This window comes from Dermacentor albipictus, unplaced genomic scaffold (genome assembly GCF_038994185.2).
Source record: "Dermacentor albipictus isolate Rhodes 1998 colony unplaced genomic scaffold, USDA_Dalb.pri_finalv2 scaffold_13, whole genome shotgun sequence".
NCBI lineage: Eukaryota > Metazoa > Arthropoda > Arachnida > Ixodida > Ixodidae > Dermacentor > Dermacentor albipictus.
The window spans coordinates 7,785,240-7,797,439 of NW_027225567.1; the positions used below are offsets into that span (position 1 = coordinate 7,785,240).

The 12,200-nt window shown below is 42.2% G+C and overlaps 1 protein-coding gene and 1 long non-coding RNA gene across 13 annotated transcripts in view; one reads left to right on the top strand and one right to left on the bottom strand.

Moving 5' to 3' along the window:
- The window catches only part of LOC135915878 (THAP domain-containing protein 3-like), a 34,686-nt gene that overhangs the window by 21,587 nt on the left and 899 nt on the right, over positions 1–12,200 (top strand). For 9 of the 12 annotated variants that reach the window (XM_065449077.2, XM_065449073.1, XM_065449072.1 and 6 more), the window contains 2 exons: positions 8,942–9,021; positions 10,609–10,744. The gene's annotated coding sequence lies outside the window, so the exon portion shown is untranslated. Of the gene's footprint in view, positions 1–4,209; positions 4,275–8,941; positions 9,022–10,608; positions 10,745–12,200 lie in introns of those variants that run through there. The other 3 variants (XM_065449071.1, XM_065449076.1, XM_065449075.1) reach the window with 2 other exon arrangements.
- The window catches only part of LOC135915880 (uncharacterized), a 46,985-nt gene that overhangs the window by 15,272 nt on the left and 19,513 nt on the right, over positions 1–12,200 (bottom strand). The window contains exons 2-3 of the long non-coding RNA XR_010568774.1: positions 4,227–4,427; positions 1,931–1,998 (exon numbers count right to left, since the gene is read on the bottom strand). This is a non-coding gene — a long non-coding RNA (uncharacterized lncRNA). The remainder of the gene's footprint in view (positions 1–1,930; positions 1,999–4,226; positions 4,428–12,200) is intronic.

The following is a 12,200-nucleotide window of genomic DNA, read 5'->3' on the forward strand; positions in this document are numbered from 1 at the left end:
GTCTAACTGCAGGACCTATTGTCGGCACTCCAGCCCTTGCGAACAGCCATGAGAGGCACAGTGTGCATCTTCTACTCAAGGCCCCAAAGCTTCTACCAGTGCAGGCAACAGCCAGTGCAGTCCAGAGGCCACACAGGCCTTACGGTGCTGAAGGGCCGACTTCTCATAAAGAAGCCGGGACCTTTGCGGAGCACCTCAAATGAGTACCCTTCTGGTACTGATTCTGTGGAATTGTGTCCTGTGGACACAGAGGAATCTGGAGAGCCTGCTCTAAGCAGCAAGCCTCCAAAACAGCCTGTCGTGGCCCCGATCCTCTCTGGCAGAGGAAAAGGAGCCCAACATCCAGTCATTGCCTCAGGAAAGGGCACATGACCTATATTTCATGTCACTTTCTTGTCACCTCTAGCTCTAGAACCCCCATATCACCATGGAAAAAACTTTTTCTTTTCTATCATGGAACTGTAGGGGACTCATCTGCAACTTTGGTGACATAAGAGATATACTAAGTAACTTCTCCCCTGTAGCCTTGTGCCTACAGGAAACAAACTTATGTGACAAAAACACAAATATCTTAAAAGGCTTCACTGTTGTACGGTGCGACCATACTCAGGTTAACTGGCTGTCGGGCGATGGGCTGCTGTCAAAAGTGGTATTCCAGCCAAAGCAGTGACCTTTAATAGTCACACAGAGGCCGCTGCAGTCACCATTGTAGCACATAAAACCATCATCTGTTCCCTTTACATTCCATCAAACACACAGTTCAATGTAAGTGATTTAGGACTGATTCTAGACCAGCTACCAGAATCCTTTCTGATAGCAGGTGATATTAATGGACATAATAAACTATGGGGGAGCAAAAAGACTGGCTATAGAGGACAAATACTCGGACTGTATCCTAAGTAGCGATATGTTTAAGTACTGGTGTGGCCAGGTACTGCTCCCCAACCATAGTAGATATGAGTTGCCTGGATTTGGAACTTTGTTCTCCATCCCTATTCAGCGATTTCCAATGGAATTTAATAGATAATGAACTGCAGCAGACCTGATGGGCAAATTGGTACGAATTCATAGCGATATATTTTGCGCACACAATCGACAAGGACACAGTCAACTGTGGTGTCGTCGTCGATTGTGCGCACAAAATATATCACTATTAATAGATAATCCTTGCGGTAGTGACTACATGCGTGCCTTTATAAAACTAAATTCTGCACTCCTTGTCTTACCCTCTAGGCCACCCCGTTGGAAACTTATCTAGCAAACTGGCCTCTCTTCATGGAAAAAGCCAGTTTGTATAATGAGATCTTATCTGGCCTAAGCATAGACGAAACAAATGAGAGGATTACTGATTGTATAGTTGCTGCAGCAGAGCAGGCTATTCTTCAATCTTCTGCATTCCCAGGGAAAAAACTGAAACCCTGGTGGACGAATGAATGCACTAAAGCTAAAAAACAGCAAAACAAAGCTTGAGCCATCTGCCGAAGGTACCCAACACAAGGAAATTTCTATCATTCAATAAAGCGAAAGGTAGGTGTATCCGCAGACTAGCTGGAAGAAACTCATGAAAAAATTATATCATCAATTAATAGCTCAATCACATCTAAGAGAGTGTGGACCAAGTTCGCAAGTTTAGGGGAGATTATGCTCCCTTATACGATCCCTGTGCTTTCAATTCCAGGAACCCAAACAAGCCTACAGGAACAAGCAGACATACCAGGGCAGCACTTCTACACCATATCTAGCTCAGCAAACTATTCAGCAACCTTCCTAAGACACAAACAGTCCACAGAAAAGTGAAAGGTTGTGTCAGTAGGAAGTTCAGATAGACCATTTAATGCCCCCTTAATGCTCCATGAAGTAAACGGAGTAATCTGTACGGGCAAGAAGACAGCATCTGGTCCTGATAAAATCCATTATATAGATAGCCCACCTGTCCCAGAAAGCAGTGGAGGCCCTGTCACGTTTCTTCAATGTGACCTGGGGAAATGGGCAAAATACCTGCAGAGTGGGAAAAACAGCTGTTATTGTTCCCTTACTGAAAGCGTGAAAATTGCCAAATACTCCAAGAAGCTATAATCCTATAGCCCTAGCAGGTTGCCTGGCAAAATCACACGAAAGCATAATAAATTAAGGTTAACATTCATGCTCAAAACAGATAACTTACTAGATACTCACCAGTGTTGTTACAAGAAAGGCTGCTCAGCAAGACCATCTTGTCTGTCTTGAACATGGCATACGAGGCATTCCTTTACAGACAACACTACCTAGTGGTCTTTTTCGACCTTGAAAAAGCATGTGACACTACAGGGAAGTATGGTATTTCAAGAGATCTAGCAGCACTGAAGATATGTGGCAGAATGCTGAGCTGTCTGGCCGATTTTCTGTCAAACCAAACATTTCAAGTCCGTTTGGGTGGAACATTGCCAGAGTTTTTTCCCTAGAAAATAGCGTCCCACAGGGTTGCTTATTAAGCACTGTGCTTTTTGTGGTGAAGATGAGCTCCATAAAATCAGTTATACTGTCCAACATTATGGTTTCTTTATACGTTCACGACTTTCAAATTCCATGTTGTGCCTCGGGTATGTCTACATACGAAAGGGAAATCCAGATAACAAACAGGTTGACACAACAGACCAATAAAATGGCTTGTTTTTCTATGCAAAACATTCATCGGGCTGCAACATTCAAATGGGGATGGATTACCAGTAAGCTGTTGAGGTGGCATACATGGGTTGCATACATTATGAAATCATCAGTTTTTTTCATACGGCACTACACTACACCGACAGAAGTGCCACTGCAATCACCCATGCATCTGTCGCAGCTGCTGCTGCAGCCGCACCAGCACCTCCGATGCGCTTGACGATATAACCTCAGAAGCGCAGGCCACGTGCACAGCGGCCGTTGCTACACTCCTTTCCCATCTCCCCCTACTCATCTTGATTGCTGCAACATTGTCGCCACACTTTCCCCTCTCCCCCACTTGTTTCCATTGCTGCAGTGCCATCACACTCTTTCCCCTTCTCCTCTACCTGTCTCCATTCCAGCAGCGCCGGCACCTCCGATGCGCGTGACATTATAGCCACACAAGCGCAGGCGTCATCGCCACACTCTTTCTCCCTCTCCTCCAAATGGTCGGCTGTGTACGCATTCCTGTCCACGCAAGCCGCCCAGGGTATGCCCTCTGGGAATGCATGCGGGGGATGCATACAGGGACTAGAGGTAAACAGCTTCACTGCAAAACTGTCGCAGTCATGTTTTCACAAAAAAAGGATTTACACCTGGACCCAGCTCTCAAATTAAATCATAGCTCGCTACCAGTTAAGCGTGAACAAAAGTTCTTGGGAGTTATTTTTTGATGATAAACTAAATTTCATCACCCACATTAAATGTAAAAAAACTAAGGCAAACAAAGCCCTTAACATCCTGAAGGTCCTATCACTTAAGCATTGGGGTGCAAACTCAACATGCTTATTACGTATTTACCGCTCTGTATTACATGTACAGCATTCTTGACTACGGCTGCATAACTTATGGGTTAGCAAGGCACTCATACATCGAACGTCTTGATCCCGCACATAATTGTGGACTGTGCTTAACAACTGGTCTGTACAGGATGCCACCAGTAGAAAGCCTATATGCAGACTGTAACGAACCCTGTAACGAACCCTGAGCACAATTTCATATGTGCTCAGAATCGCAGCTCTACCTAATCATATATGCCACACTCTTACTACTTACACTGCAAACAGAATACACTATACCAACAAACCACACAGCGTGAGACCACTTATTCCTTGGTTCGAAGAAATGTGCCAAAAAATACAATGTTCTGAGCGAAGCTCTCAAGGTCACCAAAAGACTGAACAGACTGCCCTTGTAGTACGATTTTGCACATTTTTCAGATTTTACCATGAACACATAATGAACACACGAAACCACATGAACACATAATGCAAGACGTCTCAGAATTATAAGAAAAATACAATGACTACATTGAGTTTTACACTGACTGGTCCAATGCAAATAAACATGCGGGAAGCACAGTCGTAATGGAACACTGGGAGGTCTTAATTTGCCACAGTTTGCTTTGGTTTTTACAGCTGATGTATACACCCAGCTTATGGCTTTGGAAAATATAGTAACAGGAGAATATAAAAAAGCCGTTGTCTACACAGATTCTCACAGTTCATTTGATTCTCTCCATAGAAAATCTGAATGCAAACCTCTTCTCGGCAGCATCCTCAGTATGCTCGGCGAAAGTGAAAATCACGGTAAAGTAATTCGTCTCTGTTGGATTCCAAGCCACGTGAGAATCCCGGGAAACGAAAAGGCGGACGTATCTGCAGCAATAACAGCCCATGAGAGGCCAACAGGAAGAAATCTTCTATTCAAGGACTGTGTCTTGGTGGTCTGTGCTGCAATCACTGCAAAGTGGCATAAGGATTGGGACTCTCAAGTTAACAACAAACTCCAAATAGTAACATCAATACTGCAGGAGTGGAAGACATCATACCACCAGGAACGTTTCATGGAAGTTATTTTATGTCGCATTCGTATTGGGCACACACATCTCGCACATAATTCTTTTGTTGAAAAATGAAGAACAAGTGGTTTGTAATCGATGCCAAGAACCTCTAACTATGAATTGCATTTTAATAACACGACTGGCATTGGTGGAAGAAAGAAATATTTATGGACCTTACATAACACTAACATCACTTTGCCCCTTTCTGATCTTATCTGAAAATGCACTTGTATCTCAATATTTTGAAGTTCTCGGAAGGATCAGGTTTTTTAATCAAACTCTGAAGCAATTATTTTCGTTCCTTGAAGCACTTTCACCAGATTATATAATCTCATCTTGTGCATGGTGCATCATAGCCTTAATTGCTTTTGTGCTATGAAACCTTCATAACTAACTTTCAATTCTAATCCTGTCCTTGGTGTCAGTGTTTGTTGGCTTCTTATGATATGTCGAATAAAAATTGGGTCTTTCGGTTAACACCCTTTCTTCTCGTTTATTACATAATGAGGGTCTCGAATCCGGCAACATTGATGCCTTCAGGTAGCATGTGTGGGTTTATTGTCCGGTTGCCTTCCCCCAAAAAGATCACGTTCTTGTGACGCCTGTGGCAGAAAGGATGATCTACATCCGCCACGAAGGTCTTTGTGTGATGGCGCTGGCTAGCACTTCCGGGGTTCTACAAGGAAACATAAATACCCAAGAAAGTAGATGGGGAAATGGCGCGGCAATAGCTGAACTGGTAGAGCATCGCACGCGCAATGCGAAGGTTGTGGGATCGTTCCCCACCTGCGACAAGTTGTTTTTCATCCACTTTCATTTTCATTAATTTATCGTTTTTTTATTTCATTTGTTAAGCACAAGTAATTTCCCCTATGTTGTCCTAGGTGTCAGCGTTTGTTGGCCTCTATGATATGACTAATAAAAATCGGGCCCCTCGGTTAACCCCCTTTTTTATTTATTACATAACGAGGGTCTCAAATCCGGCAACATCGATGCCTTCAAATAGCATGTGTGGGTTTATTCACCAGTTGCCTTCACCCAAAAAGATCACATTCTCGTGATGCCTGCGGCAGAAAGAATGTTCCACGTCCGCCACCAAGGTCTGCGAGTGGTGGCGGTGGCTAACACTCCCAGGGACAAGGAAATGTAAATACCCAAGAAAGTGTACGGGGAAACGGTGCCGCGGTAGCTCAATTAGTAGAGCATTGCACGCGAAATGCGAAAGTTGTGGGATCGTTCCCCACCTACGGCAAGTTGTTTTTTCACCCACTTTCATTTCCATTAATTTATCGTTTCTTTATTTCATTTATGAAGCGCTAGTAATTTCCCCTATGTTGTCCTTGGTGTCAGTTGCTTGTTGGCTTATGATATGACTAATAAAAATCAGGGCCCTTGGTTAACCCCCTTTCTTGTTTATTTCAATTCTAATGCTTGAGCAAATGAGTGAGTGGAAGCTCAGTGAGTTTGAGTGAGTGGGAGCAAACATGAGTGAGTGGATACCCAAATAAAAAGGAAAGCTAGAGTATCCACCAACTTTCTAAGCTTTCTAAGTCATTTGCTCATGTTTGGACATACTTTAGTAAGGCTGCTTCCTCATTATGCAGCACAAATGCAGAAGCATAGAAAAAAAATGTACTACATGTGAATGACTAAATACTAGCTCTGCTTAACTATATGTACATTCCATTCCTTCTTCATTTTTGTTTCTTTGTGCCCAACCTCAGGATGAAATGTCAAACCACCACCTATATTATATCAAGGCTATGCTGTAGTGTAACATTAGTGTGATTATTTTTGAACACAGGCAAGGTTCCAAGAAAGTAATGGTGGCTAGATATAGCTGCCATGAGTCTTTCTTTTTGAGTAGGTATCATGCTGAAATGTAAAGTGAGCGAAAGGCTGTTACTTATACTTTCCTGCTACTGCTGACTTAAGGTGTAAGTTGTCCTCCAAATTTTTATTGTTTTTCTGGATAGCCAAATTTGTAGGCGAGAAAAATCGTATTGAAAAAGTAGCAGTTTCACCCGAAAGGCAAAGCGTTGATTGCGAGAGCAAATTAGTGGACAGTTGTACGAATTAAGGATAGTAGTTTTCTTGACCGCATAAACTTGTAAAGATAGGCATACTAACCAAATTAACAAGCGTGGTGTCGGGTGTGCACAAGCAAACATGAACACATCTCACTTGATGATCGCGGAAACTTTGCTGTCAAAATGCTGGGTTGAGGAAGTGTGGCAGCAGTGAGTGAATTGACCTTCATGCTGCCTCTCGCATCAATGCGAACTGAGCCGCAAAAATACAGCGCACGGTGGACTCTGTGCCATCGCAGGTGGCTTTCAAAATACAACGGCCCAGAGTAGAGCCCTCCCTTCCTCCCTACATTCTTAAAACGTTTGCAAACGTTTGCACCCTTTGAAGCTTATCTTGTCCCCCAACAAAAATCGTCTATCTTGCTCGCATTTCCTTCTATTAATGCTAAGCGCCCAATACTTCCAGGTCACAAATGGCATGCACGTTATCAGTGTGGCATATAATTCTCGTGAAGAAAGCATGAGCAGAGTTTTCAAGAATGTAAACGCAAGAAAGGCAGATAACGATTATTGTCATGGGACAAGATACACTCCAAAGGGTGGAAACTGTTTTAAGAATGTATCCTCTCCCCAGAGCCTTACGCATAACGGGAGACAGTGCGCTTCCTCCCTGCTTTCTTCTTCTGCGTGCGCGAGATTGAGCAGTGATCACTGGCTCACCTTCGCATTCTTTCACTTGCACGTACAGCATACTTCTTTGATTTGAAGAAATGAGAGAGATTGGTGCGGAGTTGGACATTATCAATTGGGTTGAAGCCTATTTGCACAACAGGCACCAGTTTGTAGAGATTTCTGCTGCACTTTCACTTACATTGCCTGTAACTTCCAGGGTACCGTCAAGGTTCGATCTTAGGACCTATTTTGTTTCTGCTATAAATTAATGATGTTCCAAAAATGTTCATTCTTCTGTTGATGTCAGACTGTTCATGGACGACTGTGTGCTATTTACTCGCGTGAAAAGTGTCGCTGACCAGGTCTTGCTAAATGCTTCCCCTGAGAGCTGTTTAGGAGTGTTGTGAAAAATCAGATATGAAAACTAATTTTGATAAAACCGCGTGTATGTCTGCATCAAATAAGAAAGAGCAACTGGTGTTTACCTATAAAATCAGAAGTAAAGCAGTTAGGCGATCTTGTCAGTTAAAATATCTCAGTGTTACAATTACTTCGAATTTAAATTGGAACAAGCACATTGAAAATATTTGTGGTTCAGCTGAATGCAAGCTGGGCGTTTTAAGGCAAAAATTAAAGAGATGCCACACCTGAAACAAAGCTGATGGCTTATAGAACAATAGTATGTCCAGCCTTAGAGTATGCTAGCATAATCTGGGATCCGCACAGTAAAAAGCAAGTTGATGAGTTGGAATTTATCCATTGATTAACAGCCAGGTTTATTTACTCATGTTACCATAGGACTCAGTCAGTGACCGCATTAATCGACATGGCTAACCTCCAAAAACTGTCTGCGCGTAGACAGATTGCATGTTTGAAATTTTTGTTGCATCTGCACAATAAAACACTAAATTTAGATCCTAGTTTGTATTTGCGCCTTCCAAGACAATTGTCACCACGTGTTAATCACCCTTATCCTATTTTACCCTACACCACAAGAGTAGACGAGTTCAAGTTTTTTGCCACGTACAATTTCCCAATGAAATAAACTCTATTGTGGTGTGTTTCTGGACTGCCAATCACCTGAAGCATTTCAGCGACGTTTAGAGCAGCTGTATATATAGTATGATATAATCTTTTCCCCACTCCTGTAATAGCCCACAAGCGCTGGCGACGATGCTGACGCCAGAAATGCACTTGGAGTGTCCAAATAATTGCTGTTGTAGTAAAACAGGTTGCTGTGTTCTGATTATTGTTTTTTAGTAGTCGTGGAATTTTCACTCCAAAGGTAAAAAAAAGAAAGACATGGAAAAGTCGGGATTTTGAAAAAGAAATTTGCTGAAAACACCCGGTTATAAGCTCCTTCTTTTGTGATCACTTCTTGCTTAGATTTTGTGATGTTGCAAGGGATGGAGTCACCATTAATTTTTGTGCTTTCTTGACTGCCAACTTACGAGCTGGTTGTGCTGAAAATAAAATGGCCACGTATTGAGCTTTCTGCAAAGCTGAATTACATGAAGCAGAGTGCGTAATTTAATTACGTCCATAGGCTGTACTTTGTCTTGCTGTTGCTATATAATAGAATAACTTTCAACTAATAGGTACTTTCCACTCGACTCAACTGTCACCCGCAACAGGATGTAGAAAGGTTTTAGAGAGCCCTTCACTATACAATCAAGCTTAATATGGTTGTCTCATCACTTGTCATTTACAGGCACTTGGAGATCAAGTCGTTAATGAAAAATCACCACTACAAGATAACACACTTGTTTGACCCTTGGCACATTGCAAAAGGTAAAGTGTCCATTGCTGTCAATGTAACGAATGCTACACACTTAAATCTGGTCCCTTTTCTAATGCGCTTAGAAGAGAAGAATGCTGCTCTTGCGTGAACAAAGCAGCATGAAGTCTCTTATCTGGGAAGTCTCTTATCCAGCAATTTTATTGCCGCATAGTGAACAGTAATGAGGACGTGAAGTTAAATGGCTTTCAATCCTTCATCACGTGGTAAATGTGCACGAGTACCCAAACACACTGCATCCCTTATACCTTGAAAGACCAATGCTGTACCTTGACTTGTCCCTTGCAGGTAGTGGTGTGAAGCACTTTTTTTAAAGTGCTCTTGGCATTTTTACATATTTAAGAACCTGCACACAGCCACATATGGGTGCAGAATTAAAAAAATTGTTTTTTTGTGGTAATATGTCTGGTGGCCTTCAGCTTTTTTGATACCTCTTCCATAACACGTGTGTGATTTGTGATGTAAAGTTACTGGCATTTACAGATGGTAGGCTCTCTAGGAGCCACATAACTGCATCATTTTTTTCCTGCATTTCTGCGAAGTCGTGTAAATGCCATTTTGCTTTTAGAATCAGTCATTCCAATGGCTGAGGTCAATTCCGGGAACACCCTATCTTCTCTGGAACCTGCTATGTGCAGCAAACAGCACAGACTTCCTTCTTATTCATATTGCTCCAATGAGTAGCAGATTCACCTATGAACAAATGCTGGCAAGGTAACACTAATTATGAAACTGACAGAAGATGGGACAAAGAGGGCAAGAAACAGACAGCAAATAGCGCTTCGTTGTGTTTGTTTCTTGCCCTCTGTGTTCTTTCTTTGCACTGCTTCTTTCACAATAAGTCATGCACCAACTAGCCAAAATGGACACAATCTTAATGTAGCACTACCTGTGAATACCTGCATAGTGCAAGCTGAGTGCAAGGCCATGAGCGCCGCTGGCTAACACTTGCAGGGTCGGAACTCATACACATTCACAAATGCCCAAGAAAGTGGATGAAAGAACAGCTGTCATCATAGCTCAATTCATTGAGCATCATACACGTTATGTGGAAGGTGTGGGTTTGGCTCTCACTGGTGGCAATTTTTCCTCCTATGCAATCCTGGGCTTCATTCATTTGTGTCTAAAAAAAAATCTATCCCCTTGGTTCTTTTTCTTCAAGTTCAGTGCAGGTAACATTTTGAAAAGAGGCTGTGTGTGAAAATATGGTTTGGAATGCTGCGGCTAGTGTCACATTATCACTTCTAAACAAGAAACTGCTGTATGATCATGCTCGCATGATCTGAAAGGTAGTTTTTATTCATGTGTTTTGCTACAAATAGAATATTTTGTATGGATTCTGTGCTATGTTTTGTATTTGATGAAGGGTGAAGGGGTCTGCTGCTTAGTGGATTGGTAAAATTAAACAAATCTGGAGAAATGCTGGACAGAAAGACTAGAGTATAATGCATGTGTTTAGTCCAGTCCTTATTGATTTCTTCTTTTACAGCTTTCTTTAAGTATTGTGCCCTCATTAGCAAATCAGTCTACAAGGTTTATTTACGAGTTTATTTTGTGGTTCTATTCATTGCATAACACAGATTGCTGCTCTCCACTACAGCGAAAATGGCAGTAGAGCTACACTGACCAATGTGAATGGAGCTCAGCAAATTTGCCAGTGATTTTCTTGAGGGGAAGAAAGTGGACTATGGCACCAATGAAACAAAGCAAGATACAGTAAGTAATGTCATCATGTGATGTTTATAAGTTAAATAGATTACAATATTTAAATAGAACAAGAAAGGTGCTCTAGTGTTCAGTGCTGTTTGAGGGTTTGTGTTGATCTAAGTTGTTAAATAAAGCTATTTTTAGGGAGCGAAATGTTACGGTGAATTTCAGTGGCGAAGTCGGCACAACTCTTTCTGCTTTTTTTGAAGCAAGTGTGTTCCAATTACAGAGTGAGCTCATAGATTCATAGATTGAGAGATTTCCAACCATGACCGCTCTGAGGAGCAGACGGAGCTGCTCCTTGAAAACAGGCAGAGTGGACCGGAACTCTGCGTGACACATTTCCTTTATATATGCTTTTTCATTCTCTTACTGCTCACCACGCTTGGTGGTGCCATGGTAGTTGTGGCTTTCCTGATAATTACAGACACCATGAACAACTTGTCACTGTGCGTAGCATTGCTTCTTCTGCTCGATAGCGACAGCTCCGACTTGCATATGTCAAGTTTTAATATGTGACGAATTGGATGCAGTGATGCTGATTATGGGCAAGCATTCAGTAGAACATTTCACCTGCACTGGCAGCAAATAGCAGAGGCAGACGACCCCACACTGCATACAGTAGAGCACTACTACTGTCACGCTATGCTCCAGTGGCATGGGTTGTGTTCCAATCAAGAAGGCAATACTGTAAGCCAGAAAGGGATGCTTGCTCGAGGAGCAGGTCTACTGCTCCCAATCTAGAATTCACCATCCGGGATGTCCGCACACCTATACGATGTCTTTTGATGCCATTTTTCATAATTGAGCTGCAGTTAACTTCCTGCATGTTGGCTGCTTACATCATACATGCCAGAATTTGCATACAGCCAGTGTGCAATGTGCCCTATATTCAGTACTTGTAGGAGGCCTTTGAATTTAGGACGTCAGAGGCTGAAACAAGACATTCAGATAAATCAATGCATTGCAAGTGGGTGCAGTGCTATGAGCAGTGTCACCACCAAAATTGCTGTGTCATGTTTATATTCTACAGCTTATATATGCTAGAAATGTAGCTAAAGGTTTTCCTGCACACGTCAATTGGTAGAATTGCAACGAGTGACATGGCCAAGCGAGTTTCGTTAAGGGGGGATGGATAGCAACATCTACTAAAAATAGTTCTTAAAATTTTAATGCCAAAATGTGCCAGTGTCTATGGCAGATGTTAGCACTAAGTGGCATCCTCATATGTGCACTGGAAGGTACTTAAAGATGACGCCAAACATGCCAGCTCGCTATGCAAGTTTGGGTGACTTTCTGTGGCGTTTGCTTTGTTATTCTTGATTTAAAATGTACAAATGTCTTCACTTGTATAACCGTTTAGAATTATGTCTGTAGTTCATTTAACATATTCAGTAGTTCAGTATATGCCCTAAAGGCATCATAATAGCCGTGATAGCTCTAGTGCAGACCCTTGATTTGGTGG